A 27,080-nucleotide genomic window follows, 5' to 3' on the forward strand; every position below is an offset into this window, starting at 1 on the left:
CCACTGCACAAATGCCTCTTCATGCATTCAGGAAAATGTTTTCCCTTGGAGCGAGCCTCTGGTTTATAGCGACATTGTAGCGAAGGACTCTATTGTTCCTCTCTTTAGCGTTTAAACTTTTAGTTGGCTGGGCGGTGCCGCAGTGCCCTCAGAGAAGACGAATCTTCAGAGTTTACAGAGCGGTTTTTAGTGTCAGGCTGCCCTGATAATCTTTCCTAGTAGATAACGGAGAGACCGAAGTGGAGTTCATTAAGGCGGTTTATGGGTCAGTTAGTGATCACCCTGGAAGTAACATGGCCTGGGGGATTTTTTGAACAATTTTAGGGTCATCCGTGGTTACCATTCCTGGGAAACATTCGGGACTTTCTGGGGGCAGAGGATGAAATGTTTTGTGCTAATCAATTATGAGTCAGTCGTGTCCTGGGCAGCTTGTGTGGAATATTAAAAATGAAGTTGTGACCAGACTCTGTTTGAACCGTTTCAGAGACGGTTGCGTCAAGAGCACAATTTAGACTCGTTTAAATCCGTTAGTTTGATAAGCCTTTCTTTTATGTACCCCAGAGGTTCGGGGTTGCATTCTAATTAGGGGAACGAACTGCGTAGCGGCCGTCGTCACCTGTACTAATAACTCGGAGTGTTAACATTTTGAGAGATATTTGCAGGTCATCTTGTTGAATATGTTTTTTTTCGTACGTGCGGTTGTCCTGCTGTTAAAGTCTTCGATTGTTTGCTTGTAACCCCCCCTCCCCCGCCCCTTAGTCTTTTGTTAGATGTTTGCAAGTTATCTTTATTTTGTGAGACATTTGCAAGTCATTTTTTTTGGTTAGTCACGGACAGTTAGGACAGTTTGATTTTTTCCGTAGATATTTACAAGTCAGAATATTTTACTGTTTTTCTTGGATTTTTTTTGTTATTGTGGGGACATGTACAGATCGGTTTGTTTTGCCAATAATTTTTGTGGGGTAGCAACAGGTCCGATTGTTGGCTTCGAGTGTTTTATGGAAGAGTTAGCGGCCAGATTTTTTTTTAAATTATTTGTTAGCCCTGAGCATTTTTGTCGAGCAGTTCCAACTCATCATGTGCTGTCATTCTGATCTTTTTTTTTTTTTAACCCGGACGGGATCGTGACTCCAAACAGACTCGTCGGTCGCTGTTAGTCATCGCGCGGCTGGCTGGCTGGCTGGCACACCTGGCGTTTGCTAAGGTGACTCGAGACACTCGCTCCCCGTCTCGGGGAGGATACACAGTTCAGGAAATACGCTGACCTTTCAGTTCCTCTTTTTTTCTTATTTTGCGGCCACTTCTGTGGCAGAGCCCTAAGGAAACAACAGACTGATCCCATCTGTGGGACTGAAATTGAATAAGCTGCAGGGGGAAGACGTCGCGATTTCATGGAACGCAGAACAGGCTGAAGAGAAACGCTCGGCGTCTCTGCACTGCGGATCGTTTTGTTTTCTTTCACGTGTGCCCCCTTCGTTCGCGAGAATTTGGCATCGGCAGCACTGGATCTGCACTCCCGGCGCTCCAGAACTTTACTTTTGAAGGGGATGTGAACTTGTTAACGACTTCGGGTTCGCAGACGGATCACTAGAAACTGGAGCCTCTCTGCTAGCCAGACGAGGTTGGGAAAACTTTGAAATTCCCAGTGCAAGAGGAGAGAAGAAGAAGTTCAGAGAAGGGAGGGTCGGCCAACATTTAGTAAATGCCAGTTGGCTACAAAGCAGTTTGAGAAGAGTATTGCATCTTCTAAAGTTTAAACAATCGTGGGATTAAAAAAAAAAAAGATTCTGTTTTCAATTTGCGAAATGCGGTGAACTTGACGGGAACTTTCATTGAAGGCAGAAGGGATTACAGTATACAAACTCTGGAGGTCTGCGTCTCAAGTGATAACAGTTTGGACAAACTTTGGTTTTTGGGGGAAAACACTTCGCTGGATGCCGCGGATTACCACGCATGTGAAGGTATGTACTTCTTTTGTTCGTGAAACCGGAGTAAAAACGAAACATTTGTGTTCTTTACAGGCATCTTAAAGTGTAAAACCCCACGGATTACGGGGCACAGAGGTCAGGTCAGGGCGCTGTATCCGTCCAGAGAGACATTTTAAGGAGAATGAGGTGTTGACGCTTTAAAAATAAAATCAAATGAACATCTCCATCATGTCTGTAATCTAATCAAAGCATCCATCGGTTGTCCGCACACTTCAAAATAAAAGTTCCAAAGCGGCTCTTCAGTGCGATGCCGCAGCTCTGGGGTGTCCAACTCCAAACCCTAAGTGCTGCTGACGATTCAAATGTTCATTGTAACCGTACTCGTTTTTGCTGTTAATTGACTTCTTTTGTTTTAATTTTAATTGACTCCAGACTTCTTAATTATTCTTTTTTTTTCTTTAATTTGCATCCAAGCAATAATGAGATGTAAACTGAGCTAAGGCATGACTATCATACAACATCTAAAACGATCTTGGTAATGTTGAGCTGCTCAGGTCCACCAAACATTTCTGATGGTGCTCTTGAAAGAAAGAAAACCAAACAATGTTGGAAATGTCTGCTGTGGTATGAACACCAACAAGGAATGAAATTAAATAACAGGCTCAAAGATCAAGCAGAATAGTTGGGAATTTGAGGCTGGTGATCTGTTGGCTCACTTTACATCTCATTTGGTTTGGCTGCCATTTAAGGAAAAAAGAAGACATTTAGAGGACAGAGTCTTAATAAAGAAAGCCATTAAAATAAAGGGGTCAATTAACAGTAGAAATATTGGTCACAGATTAAGAAAGCGGCAGGATTGGAGATGGACAGCCTCTGCCATAAGGGGGAGCCATTTTTGGATGAACCATCCACATCCCCGGCTGGTGCCTTCAATAAGGCGAATTAGGCATTGAAACCCCAGCCGCATGGGTTAGCTACCAAACACTAAGAAGCTTGGCACTGTCTACATGAAGGTTCCAGAGATGACCTTCAATTTAGGGTGGCACAGTGGCAGTGCTGCTGCCTTGCAATAATGAGACCAGTGTTCACATCCCAGGTCCATCCTGTGTCTCCCCATGTCTTTGTGGGTTCCCTCCCACAATCCACAGACATTCAGGTTAGTGGATTGGAAATACAAAATTGGCCCCAGTGTGTGGTTGGGGAGTGGGTGTGTGTGTGTGTGGTGTGTGTGTTTTCACAGTGTGATGGACTGGCGCGCCCTCTGTTCAGGGTTTCTTCCTGTCTTGTGCCCTGTATTGGTCAGTATAGGCTCCAGCACCCCAAGATAATTGACTGATTGACTTAATTTACATCCGTATCAGGTTTGAAAAATACCCATGAGGAAGATGTTAACAAATTGTGAAATACCAATGGGTTCCTGATTTTATAAAGGACCTCTAGCTGAATAGCAAAGGTTTTCTTGATCTGTCAGTACTCTGTGGTGTGTGATGGAAGGTAAGAATGGGCTGGGATGGACGATCAGTGGTCCAGCCAAAAGGCCCTCGTAACAGACGGATGGGCATTCCGACTTGGATGACTAGTACCCTTTTTCCTAGATGAGGAGATCTAACAGAAGTACAGGGGGGGTAGACTGTTTACCAGAGCAGTGTCAAATGTGTGTCTGGGATTCTTGAGTTGCCCCCTATAGGCCTTCTATACATTACAGAATTCTCTTCTTGTCCACATTTCAAAGTCCGAAGACCTGATTTCCCATGCACAGAGAGCCCTTCCCAGAATGAAATGGTTCTTTGTCAAGCACTGATTCTGCAAGAGACCACACAACCCAGTCAAGTGCCATTAAAGAGCAGTAAGAGTGAAGCCACACAGAACAATATCAGATCTCCAGCCTTGAGACACTCGGTGACAAATATTTGCACATTGGATTGCAAGGAAACTGACTACTCTGATTGCGATATAATGGCCAGACACACCTCTTGTGACAAAAAAAAAATGTTTGGCAATTCCCCCCCGTTTCTGTGCCCAGATTTTCAGTGCGGGGTTTCAAGGAGCTGGAGCTGGGACAAAGCGGAATCCTAATTTGTGACTTTGAACCTGACATTATTTGGGAGATGAGAGAGTTTGTGTTGCCAGACCCACCCAAGAGTTGAACCGAGATGGCCACAGTACCCAGACTGGTTCTTTAATGGCACTTGTGTGGTTCCTTGTAGAACCTTTGCATAACTAAGAGCCGTTTCTTTCCGGGAAGGGTTCTTTGCATTTGACACTGGCATTTTGGATTTTGAAAAGGTTCCTGATATGTGAACAAAACAGAAATCTTTGCTAGTTAGCAGGACACTGAGAGATGATGAAAACCTGAGCTTAGCTATTGCTGTCTCTTTACCATCAGGGTCCCTCTTATATTTCACAAATCTGTTCTCATCTAATCATGGAGCCTGTTCAGGATCTGAATTAACTAATATTCTTTCTGGAACCTTCATGTGAATGGTTCTTTTGGAAGCCAAATTGGCATCAACTCTGAACTTTCATTTTTAAGAGTCTGCTGCGACTCCATAATGCTGCCCACCAGCTGTTCATTTAAAAATCATCGGATCAGCATGTCCTTATCTGTGGTTAATGCCTTTAATTTAAACACAATGTAAATGTGAGCAAATCCAAATAGAAAGCCCACGTCTCTCTTCTCTGCGATTTGAACTGAGGGGTGTGGTCCTTGTTACTGGAGGGCATCTGGCAAACAATGCGCCCAGGCAGTGCGGTTTTAATGTGTTTCTACTTAGAACAATGAGAGGCTGATGCTTTCAAAATGTTTGTGTTTAACAGTGGGGTAATGATTAGTTCTCATTAGCAAAATCGGTCGTACCATCCGCTTGCCCATCAGATACACACAAGAAACGCAGTTTTGAGGGGTAAAATTATCCTCGGAAAACCTCGACCTGTCGGAAATAAGTCAGGAAGGAAAATGCTAATTAAAGAACAAAAGAAAATGTTTTAGGGCCTTTGATTCGAAACAGTTTAATTCAGATTCTCCTAATGTGCTTTAAACTAAATTAGAGATCTGAAGGTCCCTGAGGTGTCGCTCACAACCTCACGACTGGATGTGTAAGGAAATACTTTTTTAAGGTTCGCCCTGAATTTTACCCTTCGCCAACTTGCATCTGTGCCCCGGTGCTCTGGTTTCAAAGTAACAGCTGGCATCGGCCTCAGTTATTCCCTTCCTAATTCTAAATCTATCATGCGTGTCTTTCCTTAATCTCCATTTGTCAGACTGCAGAATAACTTTAGAAGTGCCAAACAAGCAGGAGGCGGCTATTTGAAGTTTTCTATGTCTTGAAATATTTTACGCATCCAAACATGTATTGTGCAATAAAGTATGTGCAGTGTTTTATAGTGTCAAACAACTAATGTGTGTGTAATGTAGCTATTTATGAGAAAAACATTATGAAATATTCCTGAAGTGGGAACACTTGCATAATAACAGTGTTATTGTTTAAGAACGTGACTGAAGGAACTGACTGGGAGCGACAACACAGTAGACAGTCCAGTAGTGCATAAGGCCACAGCAGAAGGTCTCGGAGCACTTCATTATTAACTAAAAAAAGCAAATACAGTAAACTACCGTGCCCTCCATAATGTTTGGGACAGACACATTTCTCATTGATTTACCCCACTGTGCCACAGTTTAAAACTACAAATCAAAAACTTGAGACATGGGCTTAGTGATATTAGTGAGACACTACACATTGGAGCTGCTTGGGGTTTATTTAAGATTTCGTTGTTAACTGTAAAAAGTAAATATAGTAAACTACCGTGCCCTCCATAATGTTTGGGACAGACACATTTCTCATTGATTTACCCCTCTGCACTACAGTTTAAAATTACAAATTAAACACTTCAGACATTGTGATTAAAGTGCACATTATAGACTTTCATTTAAGGGGGTTTACATAAATTTCGGTCACCCCATGTAGTAATGACAACACTTTTTCTGCACGGGCCCCCCATGTCAGGGCGCTGTAATGTTTTGGGATGTAACAATGGCTGGTCTATTAAAAACATCATATTTAATACTTTGTCACATGTCACACGTCCCCTGCTGACTGCTTGAAGTCTGAGACTCGTAGACATCACCAGGTGCTGAGAGTACTGATGCTCTGCCAGGCCTCTAATGCAGCCATCTTCAGCTCCTGCTTGTTTTGGGGGCTTGTCCCCTTAAGTTTTTTCTCTTTGGCATATGGATGGCTTGCTCAACTAGATTGAAATTGGGTGACTAGTTTGGTCATTCATGAATTTTCAGTTTTTTAGCTCTGACAAACTCCTGTGTTCAGCCTTAGCAGTTTGTTTGGATCTTTATCTTGTTGGAGGAGGAAGTGCCGTCCAATGAGTTTGGGGGCATTGACTGGAGTTTGAGCAGATCAGATGCTTCTGTACACCTCAGGATTCATTGTGCAGCTGCCGCCAGGGTCTGTGACAGCCATACGTGCCCAAGCCATAACACCACCGCCACACCACCACCACGTTTAACGGATGAGGTGGTTCGGACAGTTCCCTTTTGTCTCCACACTTTGCTCCTGCCACCACTCTGACACAGGTTCAGGACCCTTTTCCCAGAATTCTGCAGGCTTTTTGAAATCATTTTTCACAAACTGTAATCTGGTCATCCTGTGTTTGTGGCTAACTAGTGGTTTGCGTCTTGAGGTGTGGCCTTCGTATTTCTGTTCATGAAGTCCACTGCAGATAGTCGTCTCTGACACATCCACATCTGCCTCCTGAAGACTGTTTCTGATCTGTCGGACAGGCGTTTGGGGCTTTTTCTTTATCATAGTGAGGATTCTTCTGAAATCAGCAGTGGTGGTCCTCCTTGGTCTACCAATCCCTTTGTGATTGCTGAGCTCACCAGTGTGTTCTTTCTTCTTGATGGTATTCCAGACAGTTGATTTAGGGAATCCTAAGGTTTTACTGTTGTGTCTGATGGCTTGATTCTTGTTCTTAAAAAGCTTCTTTGACTTTCACTGGCACAGCTCTTGGTCTCATGTTGAACAATGGCAACTACAGACTCCAAAGGGGAGACGTCTCGCAAGCTGAGGTATCCTATGAAGCAATGAAACCCACCTGAGGAATCACAAACACCTGTGACGCCAATTGTCCCAAACATTATGGTACCCTGAAATGGAGGACCATATATATAAAGTGTTGTCATCTCTACATGGTGTGACTGGTATCTCGCCTGAATTGTTTGATTTGTAATCTTAAACTGTAGAGCGGGGTGACACAGTGGCGCTAGATAGCACTGCTGCCTCACAGTAAGGAGAGGTGTTATTATAATGTGTTATTATAATAATAATAATAATAATAATAATAATAATAATAATAATAATAATAATTATTATTATTATCATTGGCGGCACAATGGCGCAGTGGGTAGCGCTGCTGCCTCACAGTTAGGAGACCCGGGTTCACTTCCCGTGTCCTCCCTGCGTGGAGTTTGCATGTTCTCCCCATGTCTGCGTGGGTTTCCTCCGGGTACTCTGGTTTCCTCCCACAGTCCAAAGACATGCAGTTTAGGTGCATTGGCGATTCTAAATTGTCCCTGGTGTGTGTGCGTGTGTTCTGCGGTGGGCTGGCACCCTGCCCGGGGTTTGTTTCCTGCCTTGAGCCCTGTGTTGACTGGGATTGGCTCTAGCAGACCCCCGTGACCCTGTAGTTAGGATATAGTGGGTTGGAGAATGACTGACTGAGTGTGGAGCAGAAGGCTAAATCAAGGAAAGATTGGTCTTTGTCCTAACAACTATGGAGTGCAATGTAGGGTGGCATGGTGACAGAGTGGCTCGTGTTGTCAAATCAATCAATCAGTCAGTTTATTCAGCCTTTATGTGGCAGAGCACAATTTACCTTGTGCTCCATTTGCAAGACTGTGCACAGACCCTGGTTGAAGTTCTAGCTGTGGTGCTTTCCATGTTTATGTGTTCTTCCCTTTTAAATTGTTCTCTTATCTGTGAGTCTGCCTTGAAGTAAAATGTCACCCTGTTCAGGGATGGTTCCAGCAATAAGGATTGGTACTCCCATCAACCTGATTTAACAGAAAGTGGAGCTCAGAGAATGAAACGGTGGATGGTTTTGTAACATTTGAACTGTTGTCGGCTCTTATTAACACCTAAGGAGATTACACACTGGTCATGTTTGTCAAGATGAACCTCATAATGGTAAAGATGAGAGTTAAAATGCAAATACAACTGTCCTATTGGATAAGCAAGTCTCACACTGTTAACTCATTAGTGGATTAACCATCCATCTTCCAAATCTATGTCATCCAGAGCAGGGTCACAGGGTAGCTGAAGCGTTTCCCAGCAAGCATTGGGTGCAAAGCAGGAACAATCCTTGGACAAGTCGCCACTCTGTCCCATGGGACAATTTACCATTGCCAATCAAAGTATCTGGCATATCTTTGGACTGTGGGAGAAAACTGGAGCAGCTGAGGGAAACTGAATACAGGCTCAGGGAGAACATGCAGGCTCTACACTGGGAGGACCTGGGATGTGAACCTCGGCCTTAGCTGTTAGTGTGAATTTTGAAATTCATATGTAAATTTAGGTTGGATAAATGCGGTTCTGCTGAGAAGATCCATCTGTGTGACAATGTCAGTTGCTTCATTGCTTGTAAACTGGAGAATTATAAAATACAGGGCTTCAAGTCGGTGTTGTCAGTTTTAATAATACATACAATATGTTTATTATATAATGAAACACTAAGATCTGTGGGTGTGTGGTGATGTGCTCAAAAGAGGAAGTTCAAGTGTGAGACACATGAGGAGGAGTAAAGGAGTATGAAGCATGCTGAGAGTAGCCTTCAAAGATGGGAAATATACAACCAGACAGGAAGTGAGAAGGGCACCTCAAAAATAATGACAAGGGTTTGAGAAGCAGGCTTTGTGGGAACACACTTGAGAAAGGGAGCACCGGTTAAGAGACATTCACACACGCAAATAACAGAGGAAAGCTGCAGATACATGTAGGGCAAGACATGGCAAATATTTGTTAATTATTCTATTATCTGTCTTTGACAAGTACTGTGGTTAGTTTTACTATTTGAAAAAATGCAATGGTCTGTGTGTGCCTGGTCCCTATGTGCAAACTTAATTGGTCAGTTTGGCTTTCGTGATGCAATCAAAAGTGGAAGTGCAAGAATGAGGCACACGTAGAGACGTTAAGGTGTAGGAGGCACACTGAGAGTCGCCTTCAAACACAAGAAGTATAAACGCGGGCAGGCATCTCAGAATGCTGGCATCTGAGAAGCAGGCTTGACAAGAGGGAGAGCCAGGCAAGAGAGGGTCAGACACTTCAGGATACCAAGGAAAAGTGCTGAAGGTACATGTAAGGCAAGACATATCAAATACTTTAAAATGTATTCTACTTCCTGTCTTTGGCAGGTGGTGTGACTAGAATGTACTTGTTTACTGGCATTCAGTCCAGGGTTGGTTCTAGCCTGGCCTAAGTCGTCCTGTCATAAATTTGAGCTTCGCGTGACCATGAATTGGACTATTTAGTTAAGGAATAGATGTACTGAGTCTGCTGGAATACTGGCATCCCTGCCCAGTTTGGTTCCTAGGTGTCAAAGCTTCTGCGATTGGCTCCAGCTCTCCAAGACCCTGAATTAGATTGAGCAGTTAAAGAATGGAGAGGCATACTTGTACACTGGCATGCTGTCAGGAATGGTTTCTGGCTTGTGTCACAAGATACGCTTATTGGACGGATTCCACATCTGTCAGTGACCAAGTGTTTCACTTTTTAAGTCGAGTTAAAGGTATAGGGTTGAATTTTTCAATTGTTCAGTCCAGTGCAGTTCCTTTCCTTCTGATCTGATTCTACCCCTGTATCTTGTGTATACTCCTTCCTTCCTGGGACACCCCATTCATTCTCTGAGTTGTGGCTATTATTCTTTGACTTCAAAAAATGTTAACAAAGCTTAGACTGCATAGTAAAGCCCTTTTTATTTCACTCAACATGTAAGCAAGTGCCTGTATACAGCGGACATCGCTTAGTCTTGAAGACATCTTGCAAGCTCTGGATTTTCTTTCAAGTCCCTCAGTTCTGATATATGAACTTTTAGCTATGATTATCTCACCATCATTAATTACATATATATATATATATATATATATATATATATATATATATATATATATATATATATATATATATGGTTTGAAATAGTTTACTGTCAAATAATGCAAATAGTACGCGACACGTGTTTCACCCTAATTCTGGGCTCATCAGGCATACACACTCACTGCACCCCCTCTTGGGAATCGAACCTCGGACATCAGCATTAGAGGCTTCGCCACACCGTGTGGTTCGTTCATTTGACAGCATGTAGATCGGGGTACAGTAATCCCTCGCTACTTCGCGGTTCACTTTTCGCGGAGTCACGACTTCGTGGATTTTATATGTAAGCATATCTAAATTCTGCGGACAATGGGTCTTTTTACTTGCTTCCTCAGTTGGTTTGCCCAGTTGATTTCATACAAGAGATGCTATTGGCGGATGGCTGAGAAACTACCCAATCAGAGCACGCAGTTAAGTTCCTGTGTGCTGCTGATTGGCTCAGTGACGGAGTACTGCATTAACCAGGAAGTCTCATCTCACTCATTCAGCATTAACGTGCTACTGCTTCAGGGGTCGTGTCCAAGCGGCAACAGAAGATGCAAATGATTGTAGAAAAGGTAAAAGTTTTGGATATGTTGAAGGAAGGGAACAGCTACACCGCTGCAGGACATCGATTCTTTTTATTTAAAAAGGAGGAAAAGCATATAAGATCTACGGCCGCAGTGTCCTTTAACCAGGGTGCAAAATGAGTTGCAAGTGGACGTGATAAGGCAGTAGTCTGGATGGAATCTGCTTTAGGAATCTTTGCAGCAAGGTCGACGACGTCATGACCGCCTACAAGCTGCTACGTGTACTTCGCTATACAGTAAGTATAAACTTATCTACCGATTTCATATTGTTTAGCAGTTGTCCCTGTTTTTAATAGAGTAAATGGTGGGTTGTAAACAATACAGGGAGGGTTTAAAAACGTTCAAATACACGTTAAATAATTAAATAAATATAGTGTCCCTACTTCACGGAAATTCAGTTATCGCGGTCAGCCTTGGAACCTATCTCCCACGATAAGTGAGGGATTACTGTAATTACATTCATAGCATTCGTAGTCTGAATCACAATCTGATTGTATGGGTGGTTACCTACCAGGTAACGCTTGTGGTTGGTCTGCAAGTTGGCTAACATCCGCCACGGTGCCCTCTTTCAGTTGCGAGAAGCAGATCATAGAATGGTTCAAATAGTTTACTAGCTGCATATGGTCTTCGGGACAAAAAACAACCTGAAGACCCCCTAGCAGTTTTACTATATTCATGAACTTGGAGAGGCGTCAGCTAACTCTTAAGAATTATTCAGTGCAGAGGATGTGGATCCACCTTGTGCTTTCTGCGCTACTGGCTTTCATAAGAAGACACTGGCGATCCCATATCTTAGCCGTATCACTGGCATATGGGTCTCCTTAATCTTTGTCTCAAGAAAATACCTCCAGGTAGACAAATGTTTTTAGTGAAAACTTCAAGCCTTGCCTTCTGTTGCTGAGGTGTTTCACTTGCACATTGTTGTGCGGCAGCATTTGGTGCACGTGGTCTTTCATAGTGGGAAATGAGGAGCATGCAAATGCCGAAATAATGTAAAAGTGCATGCATGTGCCATCTTGTGGCTGTGGTTGAGAGCGAGCAGAGCAGACTTCTCCATTCACACACACACACATATATACACATAAACAGGCCTTTCGTTTATGTATGTCATATATATATATATATTGTGAAACTACTCAGACTACATGGCAAGAAGGTTTGGGGACTGCCAGCTGTATACTTGAATTTGGCTGTCAAAAAGAGAAGGATTGGTTGTACAAGTCTTTACAGACTTCAGTCCAAAACAGAGCTGGCAGGTGCAAAAGATGGCAGCTTTAAATGACATCGTCTGGGCAGAAGCGGAAGTGACTTCATCCTGGCCGGAACCAGAAGTGATGTCGTCTGAGCAGGGAGCGGGAGTGATGTTATTAGGCCCGGAGCCGGAATTGATGTCATCGAGCCCAGGTGGAATTTCCCATATTTGGTCTGGAAAGGAAAAAGAGGAAGGATTACTGCGCTCTGCCATCACCTGGTCTGGCGTGGAATTATCCTTTCTTGAGCCCTTTAGCTGCCTCCCATGTGCACGTCTGTCACTATATATACTGTGATATATGGCCTGCAGTTTATCCCGGCCAATACCTCCACACCGCTAGATGGAGTCCTCCCTGCAACATGGAGGGGCCCCGAATTCCCGAAGGGCATCATGGACATTGGAGTTTTACTTCACAGCCCTGCTGGATACCATGGGGGCCGCCAGGGGACACTGCAGGGAGGCACGGGGATTTGTATTTTCCATATAGCCCGGAAGTACTACCTCGTCACGGGGACAAAAGAAGTGAAGTACTTCCGGGCTGAAGAAAAAGAAGATGATTTCATCTGACCCGGAAGTGCTATGAAATCATGTGGACTGAGGGACAGAGGTACTTCCGGGTCGAGGAATATAAAAGGACTTTGGGAAACCCCAGCAGTGAGCCGAGTTGGGTGGGTGTGGAATGGAGCTGCTGGGAGTGGAGGATTAGGATTTTTGATTGATTAATGTATTGATTTATTGAGTATTGTGGAGTGGAGGTGCTTTGTGCACAGTATTATTATAATAAATTTAATTATTGGACTTTTAACTAGTGTCAGAACGTGTTGTCTGCGGGTTCAGGGGTCGACAGCGCCCCCTATCTGTCACAATACGTATGTATGTATATGTATATATACGTTTATGTATATATATATATATATATATATATATATATATATACACACAGTATAATGTATGCTACATGTATGTATGTATACTAGAGGGATTACCCCCTGCTCACTTCACTCTCCAACCCCCCTGGCCTGTGCTACGTACCAGCCACTTTGTGTCTCTGACGCTCGTGTTGTGAAGAGGGGAGCTGAACGCACCCCAAGGAGAGCCTGCTTTGTAGGTTAATAAAAGGATTTCACATTCAATCCTGTAAGACACAGGGAGCCAGTGGAGGTGAAGGCGAAGCAGGATGGGTGTCATGTCTGCGTTCGGACTCTGGCAGCAGAGTTTTGAATCAGCTTGAGCTGTGATATAAGATTTGAAGGGACCAAGGATGTGAAACCCAGCCTTGTAGACCACCATGTCATCTCTAATAAACATCACTGTAGTGTAATGTGCAGACAGAGCAGAGCTGCTTCTTTACGATGTGCGCACTAACAAGCTAAATTTATTATTGGTATAGGCGCTAACAGGAAATTGTGGGGTTTATATAGCATGTCTTAACACAATCCCATGCCACATTTTAAATTTAGTTCAGCTGTTGTGTTATTTCTAGCATGTTTGCACATAGAGGGTACGTGGACCGTTAGCTGCTTAGGCCTTCACCATGAGCCAGTGCTGGAGGTTTTATATAGTGACTGTTCCATAGTGAATGCCATATTTTCACACGTATACAACAGTAAGTTTCTTAAGCTCTGACTTTGAGCTGATGTTGAGGTCTGAACAGGCTTAGAAAATGAACACCGTCCCAGAATGCATTGCGGACACATTTCTACGATGTCTGCAGTGACAGATTAAGTAACTTGTTTGGGTCCTCATGGTGAGGTGGTGCATTGAAGTTTTATAAGGTCATGCAGAAGACAAAGTCCTGTGTCCTGTCTGTGTGGACAGCGCATTTAGTACTAAGTAAAGCCCTATATAAATGTAAAAAAATATTATTTATTAATTTCTTTTTAGGGATTAGAGAAGTATATCAAATCAAAATCAAGAACTCAAAGAGCCTTGAAAGGTGAACATTATCCCAGAATGCCATGCAGGTACAGGTTGTTGTCATGTGCCTACTGTGTGTACACTTGTAGGTGAAGTAAACAGCTTAGGGTCTCACAGAAAGTTGGCGGTGAAGGTTGAATGGCCAGCCTTGTGCTGGTAGTCCATCATCTTAGCCAATCATCACATAAAACAAAAAGGCTTACAGAAACAGCTTGAAGAAATGACAGATTAAATTTATTAAAGCGCCACAAAGGCAAGATTGTTTAACAAGTGGCTTTCAGAGATGCTGTTACCATTCTTAGCTGCTGAACAAGTGATTTGTCTAAAGTAAAACATGATCAGGTAATTTTGTGGCCTGTATCCATGAAGCAGGGATGTGATGACATCCGTGTCCACTTGCTTAGGTGACTGGGGAGGAACAAGAAAATGAGTGGTTTGAAATGGAGAGTGATATTCTGATGATTTAGAAGTGCTGAGAGTGTAATTCATCATGTTTTACACAAAACCAGCATACAGGCAGGGCTACATTGAGATGAAACATTCAGTGTCCACCAAGGGCTCGGTATGTGACCCCACAAGCAAGATGTATGAAAAGGCAACGCACCTGATATAAAAAATGATATAAAAACTGCAAGGCAATTGCATTATATCATACATGGAAAGAACTTTGTTGATGATGGACATTTAAACTGCATGACCGAGGATGGCACTGCACACTCATAGCTCCAGCATCCTAAGGCTGAATTCCATTTACTAATCTTTATCCAAGATCACAAGGGATGGACATCTATCTATCTATCTATCTATCTATCTATCTATCTATCTATCTATCTATCTATCTATCTATCTATCTATCTATCTATCTATCTATCTATCTATCTATCTATCTATCTATCTATCTATCTATCTATCTATCTATCTATCTATCTGGCGTAGTGTAAGTGCGGTGTGTGTGTGTGAGTCTAGTGTCCTATCCATTTCAGTTTTGCTTTGCATATGCTCTTCAGTGACTGCAGGCCCAGAGCACTGTGACAAATTCACAGATAGATACAAATGTAAACTTTACAAATTACTAATTATAGAATGAGTACACATAAAGACGCACTTTTGTTTCCCAGACAGGAAAACAAAGTAATTTGAAACTGATTAACATAAATGGAAACTAACAATAACTGTCTATGCATTAATTGTTGAACTTTGGCCAGTTGACAAAAAAAAATCCATATAGCTGCATCCCTGGAGAAAATAAAACTGGGGGGTCCAAAGTTAATTATAATAGGCAAATTCAGGCTCTGTAAGACACGGTCAGAGTCCTTGAGACCTCAGCCAACTGGCCACCCACCCACTGCTGGGCATATTCGCAGTTGCTGATCTCATTGCTGCATGATGACTGAATTTTGCAGCCCATGTCACATTTACTGACTGAGAGTTGATCTTCCAGCACAGTCATGCTCGCCCCTTTTCCTGACAGTCAATAGCGTGCTGAATGATGGAGCCAGTGCTGTTTGAAGGGTTAACAGCTGCAGCAAGTTCAACAGCAATCTCTGCCCTTTATTTCCTTTTCAATTTGTTATGGAATGCAAAATATGAGACATCAGAGTGAAAGCTTCTCTGCTGTTTGTGATGTCTGCAGCTCCTGTGCTACCTGATGGAGCCAGCACTGTACAGAGATTGCATAGCTGAGATGCATTTAGCCACAGTCTCTGACTTTTTCTATTCTGTTTTCATACATTAAACATGAGCCATTAGAGGGATGAGCTTCTCTTATTATCTGAGATGTTCAAAACACACGTGTTCCTTATTCCTGGTTGCTGCATTCTATGCATTGTAGTGCCGGCTGAAAGCTTATTGGTTCTCAACTCTTACACACAAAGAGCCCCTCCAATCAAAGAAAAAAACAAACCCGTTCAATTTTACCTTAGACATTGTAGACTAGTTGGTTTTTGTCATTATTTTGTATGTCACAAAATAGACAATCATTGTCTTCATGGGAGTGCCCTGATGACTGCCTCTGACTGGCTACGATTATGTAAACGAAGGGCAAACCTGAAAAGTCATCTAATGTGACATCCACATTAGTTTAACTTGATGGTGCTGGGATTGAGCCCATTAGGTTTTAATTTCTCCTTGGGGACAAATAACAAGTATCTATCTATCTATCTATCTATCTATCTATCTATCTATCTATCTATCTATCTATCTATCTATCTATCTATCTATCTATCTATCTATCTATCTATCTATCTATCTATCTATCTATCTATCTATCTATCTATTATAGTGCCTTACATGTCTGTCTGTATGTCTGTCTGTGACTCTTTATTGAAGAAAGTAGTTTCAACAAAGTAAATGAGTAGATTTTGACGTTTCTGTCGCTTACCTAATCTCAGTGTGACTGAGCAGATGGCCCCCTCTGGTCCTTGTCTTATCCAGGCAGTGTGGCTCACTAGTTAATACACTGGACTGTATACCACAGGGCTTCCTATTCAGTGTCAGCCTCTCTCTGTGACCATGAGAAAGTCACTTCACTCGCCAAGTGACACATTTACAGTTTTATACTATCTGTGTATAGAGATTTGAAATGCCCTTATAGTACCTTTCTGTATTTGCAGTGATTGCCATGCTACATGTCTGTCCACATTATATCAAACTGGCATTGATGCATCCTGGGTTTTAATTTCAAATGTTTGGAGTGTAAAGGGTGAATGCTGATCATTTTTTGTTCTCTCCTTCTTAGCAGATATTGTTATCCATGTCTTCGTCGTATTATTTTGCTGGAGGTGGCATTCAGTTTAGCAGACCATTTTTGCTTCATTGTTTTTTGTACTTTTTGGAAATGGTCGAATGGTTTTGTTTAAAGTATAAATCAAAAAAATGCCTCACAAACAGCAGAATATTTTGGATGTCACTGCCCTGACAATATGTTGTATGTGTTGAGTGTTGAGCCGATAATGAAAGCCAGAGCCGCTGGACCGCTCAAAGGTTTTGTCTATGGTGACATGTAGGGCTGCCAGTATGAGTGTTACAGAGGAGACCTACAACAGATCAGTAACACAGAGACTGACTGACTCTTGAATGACCCACTGAGACTCTCTCAGCAATGTTTTAGGAGCTTATATATCCTGGGCAGATTGAGTTCTGAATATATATGGCAGAATTGTCTATATATACAGTATATATAATAATAATAATAATAATAAATTTTATTTATATTGCACTTTATATTTTAGCAATCCCAAAGTGCTACAGAGTAAAAATAGAATAATAAAATAAAAAAAAGAACAGAAGAGTCTATAAAATACTTTAACAAAATGACTTTCTAAAAAGATGAGTTTTTAGGTTTCGCTTAAAGGCCTCAGTCGACTGTGGGGCTCTCAGGTAATCAGCGAGGGCATTCCACAGCCTCGGCGCCACCGATGAAAACGCCCTGTCACCCATGCTGCTGAGCTTAGTTCTGGGGACTTGAAGAGTGTTAGTGAGTACAGAGCGGAGGGAACGTAAGGAGTTATGGGGGGTAAGGAGTTCCTGTAGATATATATATATATATATATATATATATATATATATATATATATATATATAAAATCTTGGGTTGAGACATAATCATCTCGGAGAGACATATTTACGTCACGCGAGACTAGACATTACAACCTTGGGAGGCAAGACCCATGCCTTGTCTCGCGGCGAGACAAAAGGACAGTTGCTGTACAGGCTTTTAAATGATCGATGCGCAGCATGACAAGCAGAACACATAGCTCGGCAGCAGGAGCAGCAAGGCAGCAGCTGAATCATCCGCATCTCCTTAGCGTGCGTTCAACCCCCCGTTTACAATGCGAGCGGCAGTGACGCGAAGTGGCTGGTGCGTAGCACGCCCCGGGGAGAAGAGGGGGTGGGCTAGCGAAGCAAGCAGGTGGCAGAGCCCCCTAGTATATTCATATATATATAAATTGCTAAGGGCTGTCTGTCTGCCACTCACATAACTCTATTAGGCCTTACCTTGATCTTGATCTCGGTTGAGTGCTCATGTCGTGATATGCTGAGCACAACCCATGAACTGGTTTTGCAGGCTGCTTTGGCCACAAAATTGATGTCCAGGTACTTCTCATGCCAAGCGTTGGTTTGTTCACACACTGTGGCTGACAGTGTACCACATTACACAGGTTGATTAAATGTTTTCATCACAAATGCCAGTCTTATACTTCAAGCGCAACAGAATGTCATACATAAGCAAGGAATTGGAGGTGTGGTCCTCCTCTGCAATGTTGTTTGGCTTTGGGTCCTTCTCACAATAAGTGACAACATGCATGGCAAGAAAAAACAGGCTGCATGTAGACTGAGCACATCGTTTAGGAAAACAGCCGCAGCCACATCAGAGGGCAGTGAAGCAAATTGCACAAGGTGACTGATCAGCATGGCAGAGGTGGAGAGCGCAAACTGCTGCTACTCAGGGATGGGATCAGCTGAACATGAGGGAAATTACAGAAAATGATTATGTGAAAGGAGGAAGATAAATGACAGTAACACCCTAAAAAAATGATCAGTGTTGACGCAAACTACATAGGCAAAATGATCAAAAAGGCGACCACCTGCTGATCGTGAAACAAATGGCAGAAACTGATAACGTGATCAGAAGAAGAAGAATGACAGGTCCAGCATCCGCAAAGTTATCGGTGTTCATATCTTTCTTATGACCAATTATATAGGCACAATGACCAAAAAAGTGACATGCCTGCTGAGCATGGAGCAAATTGCAGAAGCTAGGAACATGATGGGATGTAGAAGAAGAATGACAGCTCTGGGATCCACTTCCCATCATGCACATGCTGTAACCATCATGCACTACTGGAGCTGCAGCCTCAATCTTGGGAGGACCAGAGGTGGTCCACATCTTTTCCTGTCTACGAATTGCACCACTGACTTTGCTAATGGCGAGCCAAATTAATATTCTGAGATACTTCAAAGTACATTTCCCATATCCTCACATGCAATTTAGTTTGCCATATAGCTGAAACTCGTTTTAAAATTTCTCAAATAAGTTCTACAATATTTTAAGACATCTACAATACACAAATCCATCCACTTCCCTAATCCACTTGTCAAGGGCAGAGTCACACGGAAGCTCGAGTTGATCGCAGTAAGCATCTCCAGACACGATGCTCGTCCATCACACACTAGCGCTAGTGTAGCAACAACAATTTGCCTAAGATGCATCTTTTTGGACTGTGAGAGGAAACCGGACCACCCAGAGGAACCTAGGCGGATACAGGGAGAACATACATACCTTACACAGGGAGTGCCTGGAACTTGAACCCAAGTCTCCTCAGTGTCAGGCAGCAGTGCTACTGCTTTGCGACTGTCTATAGTGGACGATATTCATTACAAAGTAACTCTGATTAGAAAAACTTCTAAGAATGAGAAGTCGCAAACTGACATCCTATGCAAATTACGATATATGAAATTGATTCAAGATCTCAAAATCACCTTCTGTAAAATTTCCTTTTTCTTTTGAATAGAAATTCCGGTCTATTTTAAGATATCTAGAAACACATTTGTTTTATCTTTAATTGTATTTTAGATATCTCAGATACATTAAATAACTTCCTGTCATTTTAAAGGCATGTGAAATTTGAAGTATCGTGAAGTGTAACGTTTTTCAGTTTCATGAAGTCCATTTTATGATCCCTCAGATGGCAGAGAAATCCATTTGAAGTGATCAGGAAAGTAGATTTTTAGATAACTGAAATGTGCATTAATGTGACAAAATCTAAAATTCCTTTCAAGAAGTCTTGATTGCAGTTTTTGAGATTTCCTGAAGTAACACCCAGGCCATTGTGAGAGAACTGAAATGCAAGATATCTTAAAATAACTTCTCGTGCAGTGCCAGACACTCTATGTCAAATGCAATTTAAGATATCTTAAAAGCTCTATTGAAAACAGGAACTTTTACAGGAAGTCATTTTGAGATATCTTGAATTCTATTTCAGAAATTTACGTTAGTGTAAGGTAGTTTGAAATTCTCTGAATTGATGCATTAGGAGTTATTTCAAGGTATTTCAGAGTGACCAGGATGTTACATAAAGGTCTAAAAAATTATTTGAGATGCATTGAAGATACTGTATCTTGAATTTCATTTCTGGCATTGGGGCGTCCCACCAAATGTAAAAATAAATGGGGGGATTGTATTGGATTGGGGAGATTTCGGCATACAGATTTGAAAAGAATGATGGGATCGTCATGGCCTACCTACTGTCGTGGCCTCTCACCACATGCAAACACTATGTTTTTTAACTTGACATTCTCTGTTCAATAACTGAAAAATAAATTCTGCTTAAAATCAATAGTGAAAAATTAAAATGAGCAGATTATTATATCCATGCCATCTAAATTAGTGAATACCAAGATAATTGGCACAAATCTTTTACAGCTGCATTTGTAAAAACACAACTGTTAGAAAATCACTTTGTCGGGTTTGTAACATTTGTTGCCTCACAATGTCACTGTAAGGAGGAGACATCAGCTACTTACTGAACAGTAATATATACAATATATACTCACAGATAAGTTCTCCCATGGATAAGTTGGGACTAGATTTTACCGTATAATTTCTGGTATTTTATAATGTCGGTCATATAAGTCGAATGCGGAAAACTCACGCTGTTGGTACAAGGGATTATAATATGCTAACGTCCTCCTGAGAGAGTAACCATGTTATCAATGTGGGTGAGGCAATGAACTGTATCAGTGCCTACTCCTAATCTCTCTCTGTCTCTCTATTGTGCCTGCGTGACCACACAGTAATACCCGAACTATTCCGAAGTGACGTTTGCACTGTTTTGTGTTTTCTGTGTCTCACACCCTCATACACCTTTAACATAAGAGCATCTACGATGGAGCGTTCAATCAGAAGAAAGTACGGAGCTGGTTTTAAATTAAAAGTTGTTGAAGTGGTGAAAGAAATTGGTAACATCCTTTTCATATCCTCTTCCAGTTATCTGATAATTGTGTTCAAGTCAAAGAGCCTTATTGATTTGTAAATGCAGTGGGGCATATAATTTGACTTCTTCCAACCCTTCATGATGACTTTTCCCAGTTAAAAAAATCCTTTCTTCAAGATAAAAAGATATCTACAACATGCAATCGGAGAGTTTATTACATTTGGTTCACTTGAATGTTTGCTGTGTGAAATACAATCAGACTAACTGGAAATTTAAGCAAAGTAAGTAATCATGTCCTAATTTGGGACAATGCAACAGGACAAAGAGTATGGAAATGCCATTAAACAGCCTTTGAGGTGTTATTTTCATGGTGACTTGCCAAAGTAATCAGACCTTGTTGTTGTTTCGCCCGTGTAGTCTTCCAGAATTACCCAGTGGACTGGAGTGACCATAGCTGCAGTAATCACTCATAAGTGGAAACCGCGTCCAATTCACTCTCACACCATTCAAATATGTGAGGTATGTTGCTTTCACTACACTCGTTACATTTTATTTGTTATCCTAACAGACAGTACTTTGCTTGAAAAAAAAAATCTGATATCAACTCAAATTAATATTTACCAGTTTGTTTTCTTCAGTGACTTATACTCTTTTAGCAGACCCACTCACAGGGTGTCTCAGCAATTGTGGTCTCCAGTTATACTATTAGAGATTGCGTCTTCAGAGTGCTCTGCATTGTGCTTCAAAGCATTGTGGGCTGAACCACACAAATGTGTGGCTGATGTGGATTGTTTTGAAACACTAAAGAAAATACATTTTATTTTGGAAAGAACATAGGCTGCAGCTCCTTTTATCACCTTTTGTAGACTAGTCACAGATGGTTAGAAATGGATGGCTGGGTGGACAGGCGAAGGCAGCCATGTTCTTAACATTTTGTGCAAAGCTTCCATTCCTTTACTAGGGGCAAAATGTGATTCAGCTTCAGAGCCTCTTTCTCTCTCTCATAATTGGATAGCAGTTGTCTCTGTTACAAAAGAAAGTTTTAAATTGGTTTGTGAGAAAGAAAAAGGAAAATGTGAATGACAATTAAACCACCAACTTGTACCACAAGAGTGATGTGTGTGGGTGGAAACCCTCTACGTGACTCCCCTTGTGAAACAGCAGCGCTACCGCTGTGCCACCGTGCCCCCACTTGTTTAATACATACTTTAATGCATTTCATCATGTAAATGATAAAAGTATACAGCTTAATACTGTAAAATGTTCAGACAGCTATAATATCATGAATGTAATGTATTTTGTGTGCCTACGCACTCCTGTTGGCGTAAGAGAAAGCCCGTTTACGAAGTACTTAGAGATTAACAACTGGGTTGGGGAGCACTTAGAATATTTAGCATTTAAAGTGCTAATTTAGTTACGATGGAGTTTGAGAAACTCTAGTTAATTAAACATCCATTTTAAGACAAAGTTTATGACATTCTGTTTAAACGACAAGATTAAAGTTGAAATTTTGTGACTGCAGTCGACATTTCAATTTTAATCTCGACATAGACTTTTTTTTTCCATGTCCCTATTTTTTTTTCTCTTCTCTTTGGCCCTAATACGACACTCAGATGGTGGGACTGTGACTCAATTTTTCATGTCAACTTTGGTATTTGACCAATTCTTTTTTTATTTTGGGCAGTGTTCAACTTTCTGAACCTGAACTTTTGAGTATCTTCACCACACTGCGCCACTCCATCAATTTCCTTTTGTTGCTTATACCACTGCTTAAGCCACCAAATAGTATGTTTTTTCTTGCTTCCACTTCACTGAGCAGGACCTCCATTTCACATTCACTGAAATTCTTCTTTTTGCTTTGTGCCCTCCCCCATCATAACCTATAGAAAGCTTTAGATTAGTCAAAAATTTTGATCTCCAGTTTTCGACGGATCTTGATGTTTTAGAGTCCCCTGATACTGAAAACATTGAAATCTTCATGATGGGTGTGTGTCCGTCTCTGGAGTGTGTGTGTGTGTGTGTCTGTGTGTCATAGTTTCTTTAGGACGGTCTAGAGCTAAAACGGCTGGAAGGAAAAATGCCAAACTCGAAACTTTAGCCGGTTATGAGATGATAATGTGCTGATTATTTGAGCCAAATCATGCAAGAGAAAGAGGCAATGCAGAGGAACCCTCAAATACCGTAATTCTGCAATCAATTATGAATTCTTCTCATCATTTGCTATCATAGTGACCTATTTTATGATCAGAAAGATCAGCATCAGAGTGGTAAATAATTTTTGAAATGTTATAGAATAGTTTGGGTAACCTGGGTCCAAGGGTGCAAAGCCTACTTATGCTCACGTCCGAATTTTTTACCATTGCTTCTGCCATCTTTTAACAACACACTGATGGAAGGGCTATTTATATTGATTTGCATGTTCAAATAGGGGTAATTCTGGGAGGAGTCAGGGTGGGGCTGAAGATGTGTGCACGTGCGTTAAAATTCACGTTGATTGGGATTTATAAAGGGGAATTGCGTAGAACTTTACTTATGCACAGTATTACGCATGTAAATTTTATAGCGCATAGGCACATTTCTAGGTTTGTATGCCATGTTTTAGTGTGAAATCTACACAAGGCAATTATACACGAGGGCACTGATGATTTTTTGAATTTTTAATAATTATTCTGGAGCTGTTTTATTAAAGATATACATCCAATTGGGAGTTTTCCTACCCAAGGAATTTACTTTGTAATGTTTATTTTGTCCTAGTAGGTCTCTGTAAAGGCTTAACATTTTACTTATTGTTACATTATGTCACTATTTCGTTTTGTTTTGGGTGCAACCATCTTGGGTACTTTTGCATTGGTTGTTAAAACCATACAAGGTCATTTTTCCCAGAAGGAGCTGCAGGTGACGTCAAATGAGTGATCCTCTAAAGGGTCGGCACACGCATCCTGTAATTATCTGAAATTTGGAAAAACTTAATCTGTGTCTGCTGAGACAGTTTTTTTGAGATGAAGGGACACCACGGAGATGTCACATCAAGCAGACTTGTAATGAGAAGAGGCAAAGGTCAGAACTGAGTAGATCATAATAAACCTGCAAGGAAAATTCGAGGGTAAGTTGAAAGAGAAGTCTGGAACAGAAGGAAGTCGACAACGGAAGTGAAGCCTAGCACTAGGCCTGCTTGATAAATGAACTAATACTCTAGTAGAAGGTTTTTAGATAGAATTTATCCTCCAAGGGATTAAGCTACATTGCAGAGCCACTGTATTTATAGTGGAACTTACGCATTTGTCATTGAAGCAACTCTCACGGTCACGTGCCACATTAAGTCCATGTCTGTAATGACAAAATAGAAATTAGACTTTATATATGACAGCGTTTGGTTACCAATTCTAGTTAAAGTTTTTAAATTTGTTTCCATGTCTTTCAGGCTTTAAGACTTCAACTTTTGGTTAGTGTAAAGGCTTCAATGACAGGGCTTTTACATTTTCTGGTTATGACTTTGGCCTGATGTTTGACTACGCTATGCTTCTGGTCCTCTTTCATTAAAAAATATTGCCGTCTCTCACTCCAAGATAGTACAACAACAACAACAACAACATTTATTTATATAGCACATTTTCATACAAAAAGTAGCTCAAAGTGCTTTACATAATGAAGAAAAAAAGAATAAAAGACAAAAAAGAAATTAAAATAAGACAACCTTAGTTAACATAATAAGGAGTAAGGTCCGATGGCCAGGGTGGACAGAAAAAACAAAAAAAAACTCCAGAAAGCTGGAGAAAAAAATAAAATCTGTAGGGGTTCCAGGCCACGAGACCGCCCAGTCCCCTTTGGGCATTCTACCTAACATAAATGAAATAGTCCTCTTTGTAGTTAGGGTTCTCACGGAGTCACTTGATGCTGATGGTTATACAGACTTCTGGCTTTTAATCCATCCATCATTGTTGGAACATCATGGTGCTTTGGGTAGATGGTGGTGGCACAAGCCACCACCAATAGGACACCGGAAAAGGAAACAGAAGAGAGAGTAGGGGTTAGTACAAATTTTGAATGAATAGTTATTATAATGAATTGGATATACAGAGTGTCAGGATTAAATTACAGTGAAGTTATGAGAAGGCCATGTTAAAGTAATGTGTTTTCAGTAGTTTTTTAAAGTGCTCCACTGTATTAGCCTGGCGAATTCCTACTGGCAGGCTATTCCAGATTTTAGGTGCATAACAGCAGAAGGCCGCCTCACCACTTCTTTTAAGTTTTGCTCTTGGAATTCTAAGGAGACACTCAGTTGAGGATCTGAGGTTGCGATTTGGAATATAAGGTGTCAGACATTCCGATATATAAGACGGGGCGAGATTATTTAAAGCTTTATAAACCATAAGCAGAATTTTAAAGTCAATTCTGAATGACACAGGTAACCAGTGTAGTGACATCAAAACTGGAGAAATGTGTTCGGATTTTCTTTTCCTGGTAAGGATTCTAGCAGCTGCATTCTGCACTAACTGCAAACGATTGATGTCTTTTTTGGGGAGTCCTGAGAGGAGTGCATTACAGTAATCTAGCCGACTAAAGACAAACGCATGAACTAATTTCTCTGCATCTTTCGATGATATAAGAGGTCTAACTTTTGCTATGTTCCTTAGGTGAAAAAATGCTGTCCTAGTGATTTTATTAATATGCGATTTAAAATTCAGATTACAATCAACGGTTACCCCTAAGCTTTTTACCTCCGATTTGACTTTTAATCCTAATGCATCCAGTTTATTTCTAATAGCCTCATTGTATCCATTATTGCCAATCACTAAGATTTCGGTTTTTTCTTTATTTAATTTGAGAAAGTTACTATTCATCCATTCTGAGATACAGGTTAGACGAACAACTGATTCGTCACATCATAGCACTCTCAAAAGCAGGTGCAAACCATGGATTTTTATTTCTGAATTGAGTGGGTTAAAAGTAGCACTAATGAAAGCCTGTTTTTGCATTGGACAAGAATCTGAATTTTCATGTTTTATTAAATAGTTTTTTAAAGAATAGTCAGGATATGCATTGTGCTGAAATTCTAACTCTGTATTGTATTATCAGATGTCAACAAATTTGTTTAAGATATTTTGAGTTGCTACATATATTGTATTTGTCTAAATGTTACTCAGTTTGCCATATTATTCACAGCCAACTGTGGCATAAAGTAACAGTAGTGCTTCAATCTTAAATTATAATAAAAAAACTATAAAAAAATAAAAAGCACTCTGGTGTTACTTGCATGAACACTGCTGGCTGCCCATTCTTTTTATATTCACTTTGGTTTTCTTGCTGACATTTATAGGCTGGGGAGCACCATCAGCATGAATGAGTGTTAACAGTCCAGGCTGGCCGTGGTGGTGTAACGGCATGAGGAATGTTTTCCTGGCACTTTGGGCTCATTAATGATATCAGTCATCGCTAGAATGCCATGGCCCATTTGAGTATTGTTGCTTGACATTGGCACCCCTTAATGGCCACAATTTACCCATCTTCTAAGGCCTACTTCCAGCATGATAATGCACCAATTCACAAAGTAAAAGTCATCTCAATCTGGTTTCATACTGCCGCACATGGATGGGAGGCTTAGAATTTGAAGCCAACTGCAGAAATCCACCCAACCTGCTTTGTGTTAAAAGCTCAGATTGTTGATGATGGTATAATGGTGAGGAGAATGTTTTTATGGCACACTTTGGGTCCATTAGTACAAATTCAATCATCCCTCAATGTCATGGCCTAGTTGACTATGTGCATCCCTTCATGGCCATAATTTTCCCATCTTCTAATGGCTACATTCAGCATGATAATGTATCATGCAACAAACTAAAAGTCATCTCCAAGTGGTTTCATGCTCATGAAAATGAGTTTATTGTTCAGTAGTGGCCATCCAAGTCACTGGATTTGAATACCTTTGAGATGTGGTAGGACAGGAGATTCGCAGCAGAAACTGTGTGATGCTATCATGTCAACATGGACCAGAATCTCAAAGGAATGTTTCCTCACATTTTCTGGTATCCATGGCATAAAGATCTGAGGGTGTTTTAAGGGCAGAGGATATACAGATTATGGAAATGTTGAATATGTATAGTCAAAGATTATGGAAATGTTGAATATGTATAGTCAAAGAAAGAAAGAACGCAAATACATTGCATCCATCCATCTATCCATACCATCCATTTTCTACACCCTTCTATCCAGAGTAGGGTTGTGGGGAAGCTGGAGCCTATCATAGCAAGCAGTGGGCTTGAGACAGAGGCAGAGACAATCCCTGAACTACAAGTCCGTCCATTGCACGGTGAACGCAAATACTT

At 41.1% G+C, this 27,080-nt stretch overlaps 1 protein-coding gene across 2 annotated transcripts in view; it reads left to right on the forward strand.

Annotated features, from left to right (window-relative positions):
* Nucleotides 1-665: 665 nt before the first annotated feature.
* Nucleotides 666-27,080, forward strand: part of plekhg2 (pleckstrin homology domain containing, family G (with RhoGef domain) member 2) — a 213,414-nt gene continuing 186,999 nt past the window's right edge. Inside the window, exon 1 of one of the 2 annotated variants that reach the window (XM_028797372.2) lies at nt 666-1,961. The gene's annotated coding sequence lies outside the window, so the exon portion shown is untranslated. The remainder of the gene's footprint in view (nt 1,962-27,080) is intronic. The other variant, XM_051936524.1, reaches the window with a different exon arrangement.

The sequence above is a fragment of the Erpetoichthys calabaricus genome, chromosome 1 (genome assembly GCF_900747795.2).
Source record: "Erpetoichthys calabaricus chromosome 1, fErpCal1.3, whole genome shotgun sequence".
Taxonomy (NCBI): Eukaryota; Metazoa; Chordata; class Cladistia; order Polypteriformes; family Polypteridae; genus Erpetoichthys; species Erpetoichthys calabaricus.